Source organism: Pteropus vampyrus, unplaced genomic scaffold, assembly GCF_000151845.1.
Source record: "Pteropus vampyrus isolate Shadow unplaced genomic scaffold, Pvam_2.0 Scaffold50, whole genome shotgun sequence".
Lineage (NCBI taxonomy): Eukaryota > Metazoa > Chordata > Mammalia > Chiroptera > Pteropodidae > Pteropus > Pteropus vampyrus.
The window spans coordinates 8,374,380-8,381,102 of NW_011888831.1; the positions used below are offsets into that span (position 1 = coordinate 8,374,380).

At 44.8% G+C, this 6,723-nt stretch overlaps 1 non-coding gene across 1 annotated transcript; it reads left to right on the forward strand.

Annotated features, from left to right (window-relative positions):
- The first annotated feature begins 3,213 nt into the window (after nucleotides 1-3,213).
- Nucleotides 3,214-3,285, forward strand: TRNAT-CGU. Its single transcript has one exon. It is a non-coding gene; the product is annotated as a tRNA-Thr (tRNA).
- Nucleotides 3,286-6,723: the final 3,438 nt, after the last annotated feature.

Genomic DNA, 6,723 nt, shown 5'->3' on the forward strand with positions numbered 1-6,723 from the left:
ATTATTTACTCTATGTGTGTGTGTGTGTGTGTTTAACTGACTATTTTTTAGAGAAGTTTTAGGTCCATAGCAAAACTGAGTGGGAAGCACAGAGAGTTCCCATATCACCCCCATTCCTACCACATCCAATTCCCCCACTATCAACATCCTGCGGCATAGTACATCAGTCGAGAAAATGATCCACTTTTAAGGACATGGGAAATACTTGTTCTACAGTGGTGAGATAAATCAGGACACCATGAAATATACAAATGTGAAGATATGAATCCGACTCTCCTAACAGTATTATATATGCTCTATTTCATCAAATTCATCGACTTTTAAAAATCACTACGTGCCACTAAAAAAGAAATATACATTGCCAATTAATTGTAAGACTCCATCACTTATAATCAGTTACCATCCTGATTTCTAATTAAAATGGGAAAAAAAATGTATCTCAGAATAAATACAGTGTGCTTTTACACATATGAATGTGGGCACTGTGCTTCCTTATAGTGATAAGACTATAGGTCCTTTTAATTCCCTATGCTCTGGAAAAGTTTCCTGTCTCTTCAACAAATGATGCTGGGAAAACGGGATATCCACATGCAAAAGGACGAAGTTTAACATTTACCTTACATCACATACAAAAAATTTCCTCAAAACGGATTAAAGACCTAAACATAAGACCCAGGTTGATATAACTCTTAGAAGAAAAAACAGGGTAAATTTTATGACATTGGATTTGGCGATGATTCCTTGGATATGACACCAAAAACATAGACAATGAAAGCAAAAATAGACTAGACTACGTCAACCTTAAAACTTTTGCACAGTAAAGGAAACAACTTTTGTATAGTAAAAGAAACAAAAGAATGAAAAATCAACCTACAATATTTACAAACCATATATCTCAAAAGAGGCTAATATCCAGGATATATAAAGAACTATAACTCCAAAAATAACTCAAATAAAAAAATTAGCAAAGAACTTGAACAGACATTTCTCCAAAGAAGGTGTGCAAATGGCTAGCAAGCATAAGAAATCAAGGAATTGCACATCCAACCATGGGTGATACCTCATACCCATTGAGATGGCCGTTATAAAACAACAAACAAGTATTGGCAATAATGAAGAGAAATTAGAATCTTTGTGTACTACTGGTGGAAAGGTAAAGTGTGTAGCCACTATTGAAAACAGCATGGAGGTACCTCAAAAAGTTAGAACTAGCATTACCATATGATCCAGCAATCCCACTTCTAGGTATATACTCAAAAGAACTGAAGAGAGAATCTCAAGATATTTTCAAACCCATATTCATTGCAGCATTATTCACAATAGTCAAGAGGCGGCAGTAAACTAAATGTCTACTGTGGGATGAATAAGCAAAGAAACACACAATGGAATATTGAGTTTTAAAGGATATCACATCATATGTGACAACGTGGATGAACCTTGAAGACATGCTAAGTGATATTATGCCAGTCACAGAAAGACAAATACTGTGTGATTCCATTTACATGAGATACTCTGAGTAGTCAAACTCCTAAAAACAGGTGTTGCCAGGGGCTGGAGGTAGAGGGGAAGGGAGAGTTGCTGCTCAGTGGGTACAGAGTTTCAGTTTCACAAGATTAAAAGTTCCAGTTTATGTTGCACAACAATATGCATACAATTAACACTATATTTAAAAATACTTAAGATGGTAGATTTTGTTATGTCTGAACACACAAAAGTAGTTTCCCCAAATCTGTATAATCTATACTTTTTAAAAAGCTCTACAGATAAGCAAGAATAGCTTTGGCAGTGGCGGTAGCAGGGTGGGCAATGTTGCGATTGGTCTGGCTTTTGTCCCCTCCCTGGTCACTGGGGTACAGAAAGATGGGCCCAGAGGGAGGCTGGCAGTTGGCCCTGCCTTGCCCTGAGAGGAAGGCTCTTCGTCCCCCACCCATCCCCAGGCACCTCTCCTGGAACAGACACTGTGGCCGAAGGCCAGACAAGGACAAAGGGGCCTAAGTGCCTTTTTTATTTTAAAGAAAATACAAGATCTACAAAAAAAGTATAGTTTCATAAGCACTCATATTCCCACCATTTCAGCTTTTTTCCTCTTTCATAGAATAAAAACAAAACGTTACCATTAAAGTCCCTTTAGTCATCTGTCCCTAGCCAGTCTCTCTCCCTCCTTTACACATGTCTTTACTTTTACCTACTTTGTATGTCTTTCCCTTTAATATGTGGTATTTATTGTCTTACATCTTGCTTTTTAAAATCACGTGTTTTTTGCCCTCTATGCTAATAATCATTCCTTTGAATCTAGTGACTCTTTTTAATGATGACCTGTTCCACAGTATAGACATCATCAGATTCCTCCATTCAGGTCACTTCCAGTTGTTTGCTCCCACTAGTACTGTCTCCGCGAACATCCCTGGGCCATCTCCTTCTTTGCCACATGGGTTCTTCCTGAGCAAGGCTATTTGTCTAAAATGATATTTACTCAGTCTCCTGCACAAGGCCCGTGCCAGGAGTTGAAGGGCAAGGTGGGAGCAAAAGCAGATGTAAGGTTTTGCTTAACAGACGGGCCTCCTGTGGGGTCCGCGAGGGAAGGTCACCTCCCCTCACCCTGCAGCGTGGCCCCCATCCCTCCCAAGTCCCTGCGTCGTTCTCCGTGGGCTAGTCCCATCCACGCTTGCAACGCCCTTCTTGCCCCCTCAGCTCTTGGTCCACTTGGCCCCAGCGCCCTGAGCTGCCGGCATAACTTGTCGACCAGACGGAAACGACCCGGCCAAGGTCACACGAAGCAGGGCACAGAGAGAGTTAAGAGGCCAACACAGATTTCTGGCCCTGGCTCGCTCGAGGCTGCTGTCTCCGTTTCCGCTCAGACATAGGTCCTCGGGTTGTCAATAGTGTTTTTCTCCACCTGGGCTCTGGGCTCCGGGCCCCGCGCCCCGCTGGCCTTAGACTGAGCTCCCCTCCGGCACGGTGCCCCGGGGGCGCTGGAGGCGGAGTGGGGCCGGGATCTCAAAGGCCGTGGGTTTGGGTCCTGTTATCAGCAGGACGCAGGCACTTGGCTTTAGTCCCGGGTGCGCCGGAGCCGCTCTTAGGGTCCCAGATGGCGGGTCTGAAGGGGCCAACGAGCAGCTGGGCCAGGGGCGGGGCTAGAGGCCCGGCATCATCTCTCCCGCGCCTGCGCCACTTCCCCTCCACTGAGAGCTTCCAGCGCTCGCTTGGCTGTCAGGCGCGGTGGCCAAGTGGTAAGGCGTCGGTCTCGTAAACCGAAGATCGCGGGTTCGAACCCCGTCCGTGCCTGGCGTTTGAGGTTGGGGTTTGGCAGTGGGACACTGGTATCCTCACGTATGCAATCCCTTCCTTCTGCTGTGTTCTCTTTTTCGCTTTTCAGATTCTGTTTCAGGCGTCCACCAGTTCCTTCCCTTCCCAGGCTCCACGGTCGCTAGCATAGGCGGGGCCAGTGTGCTAGGGCTCGCGGGACCACCTGTAGACGTTCTGAACCCTGGCCACACTCCGCTTTGCTCCCTGCCCCTCTACCCACCGCATCTTCCCATAGCTCTACTCCCCTGGCCAAACCACGAAGGATGAACTTATCTAGGATCCCTGTCTTACTTGTGGGAACATTGAGGCCCGAGGCGAAGGTCCCACACTAGGCAATGGTGTCGCCAGCGTTGGGGGTGGGGGTGTCTGGTCTTGCTGGTTTTGCGGGTCTAGAGGGCGGGAGAACTTCCCAAAAAGAGCATTAGAGTTTCTGGAATGGTGTTTTCTGGTTTCTGTTTGTTCCTTGAAAGATAAATTATCCACACCGTGCTTGTCCAGGAAGCCAACCATTTCGTCCAGCTAGTGGGTGTTTATTCCTCTACCAGCCCTTGTGAACTGAGCCTTTGAGTCTGGCTCCTAGCCAGCTATGGCACGCCCTACATCATTTCTAGGAGAAACCATCCACTTTAATATGACATGACATCAAGTGTCTCCTGAGTCACCCCACTCTGTCCCCTTCTTCAATTGTGACACTCAACACTGAATATGCTATTCCACATAGAGTCTCATTAATGGAACTTCGACTCTCTCATTCTAAATTCTGTACTTCTGTGAATGTGACCAAAAGTCATATTGCCTGTCTGGAGGCCTCATGGCACAGTTGACCATAGGGAGCTTCAGGTGGATTGAAAGTCAGCAGAGTCTCTTTGGGATGGTGCCTAGGGTTATCAGAAGACAGGATGTGGGGCTTAGGCAGCAGGGAAATATATTAATCTTTTCACGAAGATTCCAGTAAATGGAAGAGATGCTCTTGGCTTTTGGAGAAAATGTTGAGCAAGGTTGTCAGTGTCATCATAGAATTCTTACTAAATGCAAATCAGATATCCAGCAATAAGAAGAGGAAAGGTCCTGAACTACTGGATATTGCCTTTAATCCTATGCCTTAATTTGAATTTCTGATCCTTGGAACTCCAAGACTGGACATTGGGTTTCCTAAAGTAGCTGGGGCAGAGAATTCTATGCCAATAGAGTGAGATGGATGAGACGAGCCAAAGTCAATAAAAGAAGGTCAAGGTACGGAAGAGGTCAACACAGAGATGTTGGGGGAAACATGGGTCCCCAAAGGTGAAGAGCCAGAGGCAGGGGTCAGATATGGATCCCAGATCAAGGTTGGTCAATACATGCACCAGGGCGACCACGGGAACAGAGAGATCTTGCAATCACCTTGAAGGCCTGCAGGTATCTACACCTACCTCTGTGGGACTAGAGGTTGGTTATTGGCTGAAAGGGTGAGGGCAGAGACAGAAGGGGACACCAATGTTGAGTTTCTTGCACAACCTTTATTAAACCACTTAAATACCCTGGACTTCAATTCCCTTAGTTGCAAAATGCAAAAGTTGAAAAAGATGCTTCCAACATATCTTGTGGCCTAAAATTCTAAGTTCCCACCTCAGAGCCTGGACCTTGGAGAAGCAAGGGGACCTGAAGCTGCCCCATCCATCTCTCTCATGGCTGCCAAGGTGGTGAATCATAGTAACCCCTTTCACAGTGGGGCTTGGTCATAGTAACCTCATGATGGGATTTATGTGACCCTGGCCCCATCCAGAGAGTTATAATGAGTGCTCCCTGATAAGCAGGACTAGAGCTGCAAAGGCCCTGCACCCTGCCAATTTCCCCTTGCTCAGACCTCCCTCCAGTGCCCCCTCCTCTCAAGGTCAAGAACAGAACGCAGGGTTTCTGGTACTGCAGTTTGAGAGCTATGTAGGCAGACATAGCCATTATGGGCACCTGAAACCTCCAGGACATTAAAAAACAAACAAAAAAAACTTTAGTCAGCCTCTTTCTTCCTGGGAGTGAATATCATTTGATTTCAAAGCAGAATTTGGCAAGTATATAAATTTTGCCTCATACTGTCAGTTTTAGTCCAATATTCCAACCTAGAGATCTAAACTTTTTAACTCTTTCATTGAAAAATAAAAACAGATTCAAACCCACATAAATCAAGTAAATGTCTTAATGGATTATAAAAACCCCACCCAGGTCAGAGAACTTTTCCAGACACCCCAGAAACTACTTTCATTTGCCACCCACCCAATCATACTCCCTGACAGCCAGAAGGAGCCATATTCCCTACTTTTAGAGTAATTACTTCCTTGGATTTTTTACCACCTAATCGAGCATCTTTGCATCTTTATATCTATAGTTTAACTCTGCTCATTTTAAAAAGTGATCTTTTAAGCTTTTTTTATTCAGTCACTAGGATTCTCTTCTTTCCCTTTAATTTCCTTGTAATGTGTCAGTTGAGGAACCTGGCGCATCTGACCTGTAGAGTTCCCCACAGTCTAGACTTTGCTGCCTATAAACTCTTGGTGCAGTTCAAGTTTCTCTGTCTTTTACATTTCCTGCAAATTAGCTAGATCCAGACACTGGATCAAGGGCACTTTTGATCCCTTTGACAAGACTCCAGTATCACCTCCTCTGAGAAACCTCTGATTCCTCCAGGTGATGAGTCACTTAGCTTCTTGGCTGGGACCCCTCTGTTTGTCTCACACCATAGCTGGGAGACTCCTTAGGCCTGGGCCTGTGTCTCACTCGTGTCTGTGTTTCCAGCACCTGGTACAGAGACAGAGCCCTGACACAAGACAGGTCCCTACTTGAAGGGTTGAGGAAGTCTTGCCTGAGGAAGTGACACGGTGGCTGGGCCCTGGAGAATAAATAGGAATTTGCCTGAGTACCACAAGATCTTGGATATTTCTGCCATCCTTCAATCATCTTTGACACTCAAATATGATCTAGGTTGAAGCTAAGCAGGCAAGGGTGCTTTTCTTTCCCCCGTGGTCCCTCTAACCTTACATGTAAAATAGAATGTCAAATTAAGAAATATTCTCTGTAAACGGCTTTATTAGCAAACATTAAAGATCCAACCCCATTCTTCTGGACAAAAATTACCAGTTTTGAATCATGGACTGGTAAGAATGATAGCAACCATCCAACTCTCTCATTTTATAGCCACAGAAACAGGCAAAGAGAAGGGAAGTGATCTGTTCAAGGTCATTCAGAAAACTCTACCTTTATCACACAGATTAAGCTCTTCTGCAGGATAAGCACAAATCTGTTTGGAAAAGTCATCTACATTATTACTTGACATGTACCCAGGAGATGGCCCATTGCTTTGCCAGCCTGTGAGCTAAGCAGACACTTTGCTTGTCTAATATTCACCGCTGATCAATAGGAAAAGCACATAGTAATCAAAGTCAC